Genomic DNA, 9,254 nt, shown 5'->3' on the forward strand with positions numbered 1-9,254 from the left:
ACAAGGGAAGAAAGATCTAAATCTGACACCCTAACATGATGATTAAAAGAACTAGAAGAGCAAGATCAAACAACTTCAAAAGCTAGCAGAAGACAAGAAATAACTAAGATCACAGCAGAAATGAAGGAGATAGAGACATAAAAAACCCTTCAAAATATGAATAAATCCAGGAACTGGTTTTTTGAAAAGATCAACAAAATAGATAGGCCACTAGCCAGATTAATAAAAAAGAAACGAGGGAAGAATCAAATAGATGCAATAAAAAAACAATAAAGGGAATATCACCACCAATCCCGCAGAAATACAAACTACCATCAGAGATTACTACAAACACCTCTGTGCACATAAAGCCGTAAATCTAGAAGAAATGGATAAATTCCTGGACACTTACACCCTCCCAAGACTAACTAGGGAGAAGTTGAATCCCTGAATAGACCAATAACAAGGTCTGAAGTTGAGGCAGCAATTAATAGCCTACCAACCAAAAACACTCCAGGACCAGACGAGTTAACAGCCAAATTCTACCAGAGGTGCAAAGAGAATCTGGTACCATTCCTTCTGAAACTATTCCAAACAATACAAGAAGAGGGAATTTTCCCAAACTCATATTAGGAGACCCACATGATCCTGATGCCAAAACCTAGCAGAGACAAAACTAAAAAAGAAAATTTCAGGCCAATATCCATGATGAACATTGATGTGAAAATCCTCAATAAAATGATGGCAAACTGAATCCAATAGCACATCAAAAAGCTTATCCATCACAATGAAGTCAGCTTCATCCCAGGGAGGCAAGGCTGGTATAACATACGCAAATCTACATAATCCATCGCATAAACAGAGCCAGAAACAAAAACCACATGATTATCTCAATAGATGCAGAGAAGGCCTTTGACAGATTTCAACAGTACTTTATGCTAAAAATTCTCAATAAACTAGGTATTGAGGGAACATATCTCAAAATACTAAGAGCTATTTATGACAAACCTACAGCCAATAACATACTGAAGAGCAAAAACTGGAAGCATTCCCTTTGAAAACTGGCACAAGACAAGGATGCCCTCTCTCACCACTCCTATTCAACATAGTATTGGAATTTCTGGTCAGGGCAATGAAGCAAAGAAATAAATAAATGGTATTCAATTAGGAAAAGAGGACGTCAAATTGTCCCTGTTTGCAGATGACGTGATTGTATATTTAGAAAACCCCATCGTCTCAGCCCATCTTTAAGCTGACAAGCAACTTCAGCAAAGTCTCAGAATACAAAATCAATGTGGAAAAATAGCAAGCATTCCTATACACCAATAACAGACAAACACAGAGCCAAATCATGATTGAAATCCAATTCACAATTGCTACAAAGAGAATAAAATACCTAGGAATACAATTAATAAGGGATGTGAAGGACCTCTTTAAGGAGAACTACAAAACAAGGCTCAAGGAAAAAGAGAGAACACAAACAGATGAAAAAGCATCCCATGCTCATGGTTAGGAAATATCCATTTAGTGAAAATGGCCATACTGCCCAAAGTAATTTATAGATTCAATGCTATCCCCACAAAGCTACCAATGACTATCTTGCTCTTTTATATTATGAAGATAGCTTCTTTTCTTAAACCTCATGAACCAACTTCCACTAACTTCAAACTTTCCTTCTGTAACTTCCTTACCTCCTTCAGCTACCATAGAATTAAAGAGAGTTGAAGTCTTTCTCTGGGTTAGATTTTATCTTAAGGGAATGTAGCAGCTGGTTAGATCTTCTATCCAGACCACTGAAACTTCCTCCATATCAGCAATATAGCTGTTCTGCTTTCTTATCTTTTGGGTGTTTGCTAAAGTAGTAAACTTAACTTATTTCAAGCATTTTTCCTTTGCATTCACAGTTTATTGTACTCTTTGGAACAAGAAGCCTAACTTTCAGCCTATCTCAACTTTTGACATGACACTACGTTTAATGATTCCTAGTTTTTGATTTTTGAATTAAATTGAGAGATATCATTTTACTTAAACACTTAGCAGGTCATTGTAAAGTTATTAATTGGTCTAATTTTAAAATCATTGTTTCAGGGAATAAAAAGACTTGAGGAGGAGAGAAATAGAAAAAGGGTCAATTGTTGGAGCAACCAGAACACACATTTATCTAACTTTGCCACTGCATGTGGGCTTTGTTTGTGGCATTCCAAAACAATCAAAGCAGTTACATCAAAGATCACTGATCACAAATCACCATAAAAATACTATAATAATGAAAAATTTTGCAATATTTGGAGACTTACTAAAATATGACATAGAGACGCAAAGAAAGCAAATGCTGTTGGAAAAATGGCACCAGTAGACTTGCTTGATGCAGAGCCACTACAAACCTTCAATTTGTAAAAGTGTAATATCTGTGAAGCACAACAAAATTAGATGTGACTGTAGTGTACATCTTTTAATATAGCCTCAATTCAAATACATTAATTTGGCATTAGATTAAAATCCTAAATATTTTATAATTTGAAACCAAATTTTAAATAGCAGTCATCCTTGTCCTTCAAATTTTATAAAACATAGTCTACATTATTAACAAGAACATTTTAAAGATTATTTACTAATGACAACTTATATACAGAGCTATGCTTTAGTAATAGCTAATTTCATTTAAAGCATCTCATTACAATGTTATTTTTCCATCATTTGTGTTTCTAAATTATGACAGTAGTAATATTTTTCAGATACCTTGAGATACTATGGCTGATACAGATTTGCTGCATCTCCACCCAAATCTCAGCTTGAACTGTAATAATCCCCAGGTGTCAAGGGTAGGGCCAGGTGGAAATAATTGAATCGTGGAGGTGGTTTCTCTCATACTGTGGTAGTGAATAAGTACCACCAGATCTGATGGCTTTATAAATGGGAGTTCCACTGCACACACCCTCTTGCCTTCCACCATGCAGATGTGAATTTGCTCCTTGTTCACCTTCAGCCATGGTTTTGATGCTCCCCAGCCACGTGGAACTGTGAGTCAACTAAACCTCCTTCATTTTAAATTACCTAGTTTCAGGTATGTCTTTATTAGCAGTGTGAGAACAAACTAATACAGTAAATTGGTACTGGGAGTGGGGCAAAAATACTGTAAAAATACCCCAAAATTGGAAGCAACTTTGGAATTGGCTAATAAGAAGAGGTTGGAACCATTTGGAGGGCTCAGAAGAAGACAGGAAAATGTTGAAAAATTTGAAACTTCTTAAAGACTTGTTGAATGACTTTGATCAAAATGCTATTAGTGATATGGATGATAAATCCAGGCTGAGGTGGTCTCAGATAGAGATGAGGAACTTGGGAACTGAAGTAAAGGTCACTCTTGCTATGCAAAGAGACTGGTGGCATTTTGCTCCTGCCCTAGATATCTGTGGAACTTTGAACTTGAGAGAGATGATTTAGTGTATCTGGCAGAAGAAATTTCTAAGCAACAAAGCATTCAAAAGAAAGTAGAGCATAAAATTTGCAAAATTTGCAGCCTGACAATGTAAGAGGAAAGAAAAAATAATTTTCTGGAGAGAAATTTAAACCAGCTGAAGAAATTTGCATTAGTAATGAGAAATCAAATGTTAATCACCAAGACAATGGGGAAAATGACTCTTTTAGGCAGCTCCTCCCAAAACAGGCTCAAGCTTAGGAGGAAAAAATGGTTTCATGGGGTCCCCCTGCTATATGCAGCCTAGGGACTTGGTGTCCTGCTTTCAAGCCACTCTAGCCGTGCTTAAAGGGCCAAGATACAGCTGGGTTTTGGCCTCAGGGTGTGCAAGCCCCAAGCCTTGGCAGCTTCCATGCGGTGTTGAGCCTGCAAGTGCACAGAAGTTAAGAATTGAGATTTGGGAGCCTCTGCCTAGATTTCAGAGGATGTAAAGAAATTCCTGGGTATACAGGCAGAGGTTTGTTGCGCAGGGTGTGGCCCTTATGGAGAACCTCTGCTAGGGCAGTGCAGAAGGGAAATGTGGGGTTGGAGGCCCCACACAGAGTGCCCACTGGGATACTGCCTAGTGGAGCTGTGAGAAGAGGGCCACTGTTCTCCAGACTCCAAAATGGTAGATCCACTGACAGCTTGCATCATGTGCCTTGAAAAGCCACAAACACTCAATGCTGGTCTGTTAAGCTAGCTAGGAGAGGGTGCTGTATCCTGCAAAGCCACCAGGGTGGAGCTGTGCATGCGACCGGAGCCCACCTCTTGCAACAGCATGACCTGGATGTGAGACAAGGAGTCAAAGGAGATCATTTTGGAGCTGTAAGATTTTCTTGCCCCACTGAATTTTGGATGTGCTTGGGGCCTGTAGTCCCTTCGTTTTGGCCAATTTCTCCCATTTAGAATGGGCATATTTACTTAATGCTTGTACCCCCATGATATCTAGGAAGTAACTAACATAAATTTTATTTTACAGGTTCATAGGCAGAAGGGACTTGTCTTGTCTCAGATAAGACTTTGTACTGTGGACTTTTAAGTTAATGCTGAAATGAGTTAAGACCTCAGGGGACTTTTGGGAAGGCATGATTGGTTTTGAAATATGAGTACAGGAGATTTGAGAGGAGCCAAGGGCAGAATGACATGGTTTGGCTGTGTCCCCAACTACATCTCACCTGGAATTGTAATTGTAATAATCATCATTTGTCAAGGGCCAGACCAGGTGAAGATAATTGAATCATAGGGCAGTTTCCCCCATACTGATCTCGTGACAGCAAGTAAGTCTCACAATATCAGATGGTTTTATAAATAGGAGTTCCCATGCACAAGCTCTCTTGCCGGCCACCATGTATGACATGAATTTGCTCTTCATTTGCTTTCTGCCATGATTGTGAGGACTCCCCAGCCAGATGAAACTGTGAATCAATTAAACCTCTCTCCTTTATATAAATTACACAGCCTTGGGTATGTCTTTATTAGCAGTTTGAAAACAGACAAATATAATGGCTTATCAGGAAATGTTTGTATTCATGAATTATATATGGGAGTGCCAAAATGCAATTTCAAGTTGAATACTAATGGTTAATTGTATTATTTAATATTGTGAAATTTTGTTCTATAGAATCCTTGCTCACCTCTAAAAACTCTTTGACTTAATGTGTGCCTGCATCCAACCAAAGAGATCATATCCACGTGGTACAGTTATTTAAAAAGAGAAATATAGATGATAAAATGCATAGATGTAGTATAAGTAAAATTTTTAATAATAAAATGTTTTAAAAGCCATCAGTTCAAGCACAGTTAATCCAAAAAAATGATATTTATATGTAAGACAGTATATGTTTTTAAAAAGTTGTATGAGATTTAGTGTCAGTCTATTTTCTGCTGCTATAACAATTCAACAGACTGGGTAATTTATAAACAACAGAAGTCTAATTTGGCTGACATCTATGGAGACTGGGAATTCCAAGAGCATTGTGTTGGCATCTGCTGAAGGTCACCCCATGGGAGAAGGTGGCAGACAGAGGTAAACAAGTGAGACAGAGAGGAAAGGGAGTTGAACTCAAACTTATTTTGAAGAAGCCATTCTCATGGTGATGGCATTAATCTATTTGCAAAGGCAGATCCCTCATGTCCTAATCACTGCTTTAAAAACCCACCTCCCAACAGTGTTACAATGCAATTAAGTTTTCAACATATGAACGTTTGTGGTATATATTCAAACTATAGCAGACAGAGTACCCACTTTTAAAAAGAGGGTAAGCTAAACTTAAATTTTGCGAAGTCTAAAACTGCAAAACTAACATTTTCTTTTACATAAGAGATAATTTCTAATTCCTAGAATCTAATCATTCTGGAAATGCAAATCAAAATCACAATGAAATATTACCTTATACTTTTTAAGATGACTATTATAAAAGACGAGATAACAAATGTTGGCAAGAATGTGAAGAAAAGGGAGCTCTCATACACTGTTGGTAGAATTGGAAATTTGATGCAGCCATTATGAAAACCAGTATGGAGGTTCCTAAACAATTTTGAAAAACAAACCAAAACTACTATGTGATCTAGCAATGCCACTTCGGAATATATATTCAAAGAAAACAAAACCAGTATGTTGAAGAGATATCTGTACTATCATTATTGCAGCATTATTCACAATAGTCACAATATGGAAAGCAACCTAAGTGCCTGGTGAAAAATGAAGGATCCAACAGCATGGACAAAACTAGATGTCTCACTCATACATGGAATCTAAAAAAAGTTCTAACTTATAGAAGCAGAGAGTGGAATGGTTTCTGGAGGTTGAAAAGTGGGGGATGGCAAGATGTTGTTCAAAGAGTACAAAAATTCAGTTATAAAATGACTATGTTCTGAGGACCTCATGTACAGCATGGTGGCTAGAATGAATAATACTGTATTGCATTGTACACCTGAAATTTGCTAAAAGAGTAGATCTTAATAGTTTTACCCCTCCTCCCAAAAATTAACTATATAAGGTAATGGATGTGTTAATTACTTCGATTATGGTAATCATTTCACAATTTTTACATATGTCAAATTATCAGGTTGTACTCCTTAAAAACAATTTTATTTGTCAATTATAAACTTAATAGAACTGAAAAAATTAAAAATGGAAGGGAATTAAAGAGCAGAAGGCTCATATCCAGAAAACAAATGCTTTCTGTGTGTGTTCTGAACCTCATTTCTTCTCTAACTTCATTCTTCACTTTTCTGAGAGCTTGTCCTATTCCCTCTTCTCTGTATAATGCTACTCATCCCTTCACTATAATAGAATCTCTTGTCATAAACAAACACAAATTATTTCGAGTTTCTTGTTATCGATCTCCTCAAAATAGAAATATCTGCATTTAGAAATAAGAAACAGACACAGAGATTAGTTAATTGGTGTTTATAAGGTCGCAATTGTATTCTCTAGCCTAGACTGAAGCACAAGTTATATTTCTGGCCAATTCAATAGTTTTATCCAGACAGTGTTGGCCAAATAATTTAACCATGAAGGAGGTTGCTTAGGTTCAAACATCACTTGCACAAATGCAGGTACAGCCTGGGGAATAACTATCATGATTGCCCTCACTTTGATAGCCCTGAAGGGCTGAGTGTCCAGAATGCATAAAGCTGTAATCTTTCTGAAACTAAAATCTGGTTTGTCATCACTGGTGGCAGAATTGAGATCATTTTACTTAGTTATTAAGAAGCCAATGCTATTGGTAATGTCTTTGTCTTTCTATCCCACAAACTGAAATAAATAGGTTATTGGAGTAAGGACAAGCCCCAGAACCTCTCCAATGTCACAGGAATGATGAAAATTTAATCACTTTTGCTGATGGAAACTTTTATCTCCTTTCTTTCACCACTTTGTTTCTATTTTCCTTCAAGCCACAATATCAAAACGGACACATAACTATTAGTAACTATCTTTGTAAGGTCTTCCAAACATTCTTTCCTGTTTAATTGGAATAATATCACTGAGTATACAGCCACAGCCATTCATAGATCACAGAAGGCTTCACAAGATTTCCACAAAATATTGAATTTATTTTTTAGTATGCTGATGCATCATAAAACTTGTACTTATTGTTCTTAACCTCTCTTTCTTATTAGAAAATCTTTCCAAAATAATGCTCATGATTGTGGAGAGAAATGGAGAGAAATAAGAGTCCATACTGTATAAGCTCATTTTTGAAATATCTTAATAATTAAAGCAGTCTTCTAGCATCACTAAGCCTCCATTAGGAACACAAGAAATTAATTGTTAATTATAGAAGATATCACTTCAAATATTTCCAGTCATCTATGAATGTCATTCTGATTACTTAATAAACAATGGTTAAAGTATACAAATTTTACAAATGAATAATATGCAAAAGATATTTTACTGTTGATAGCAACAGCTACTAACATTTCTTTAATGAGAGACAGCTCTATATATATATGTGTGTAGAAACTTTCAGAAAAGAAATATTGCTGAAATGAGGAGTATTTCTATCAGAACTTAAATGAAACTCTTTAATCTCAAAAACATTAATCAAAAGTGAAGATAATCTGAAGAAACAAAATCATTGAAGAAATAAGAAATTTTTAGCTTGTTAAATTATCTTAGTTTTCCCTTCAATTGAAGTTGTCCTTTAAATATTAAGATTATCTCAACTATTTGAATATACACAGATTAACAGACAAAATACACAACATGTTCCTCTTATTTACCGAACCTTCTTACAAATTAGATGGAGGTATCTTATTACACAATTTCTACAAATAAATTGATTAATCACTATTTTAAATACTTAGTTTTAGTAGGCTTGTATATTTCATAAATCTTAGCTTTAAGATAAAATAATTGTTGATGAATTTGAAAAACATCAAATAGGAATGTCTTAATAATGTGAATATATTAAAAGAGGTGGTTATATAAATATCTGTTGCCAAAAAATCCAGCTTTTTATTTCTTTTGAGATGGAATTTCGCTTTTTGGAGTGCAAAGGCATGATCTTGGCTCACTGCAACCTTCACCTCCAGGTTGAAATGATTCTTCTGCCTCAGCTTCCCAAGTATTATAGGTGCCCACCACCATACTCAGCTAATTTTTCTATTTTTAATAGAGATGGGGTTTCACCATGTTGGCCAGGCTAGTGTCAAATTCCTAACCTCAGGTGATCCACCCACCTTGGCAACCCAAAGTGCTGGGATTATAGGTGTGAGCTACTCTGCCCAGCCAAAAATCTACTTTTTATATGAAATATTTCATTTATAACATTTAAGAAAACATTTATAATTATTAAGAATAATTTTTTTCATAGTATAAGTGAATTCCAATAAGTATCATAGACAAAGAAAGTATGACCAGCCAAGTGATGTATCTAGTGATGTTGACACACATGAAAACCCACATTGCATTTCTGAGAGTATAAATTGTCCCCTACCAATATAATTGTTTCCATTTTGAGTCAATAACATAAATTTCTTTAGTGGCTATAGATCATCCAGATGTTATAGTAGTCCCTGAATATCCCTCTATGGACATTCAAATAAGCTCTACTGGCATTTCAAATAGTCTTTCTTTTTACAATAGCATATTTCAAAAACAAAAGCAAATATAAGGATAATTACTCTATATGCATGAACCAGTAAAAAACAAATGTGATTTTTGATATTTTCTTAAGACGTTTTTAAATAAATGAAACAGAATAGTTAAAAGTCAGTTTTTACTCCCCAAGTACTTTGCAATTTCATTCTTATCCTTTCCAGAGCAAATCTCCATTTTGTGTTTACTATGTACAATTTTTATACAGTT

This window comes from Saimiri boliviensis, chromosome 3 (genome assembly GCF_048565385.1).
Source record: "Saimiri boliviensis isolate mSaiBol1 chromosome 3, mSaiBol1.pri, whole genome shotgun sequence".
Lineage (NCBI taxonomy): Eukaryota > Metazoa > Chordata > Mammalia > Primates > Cebidae > Saimiri > Saimiri boliviensis.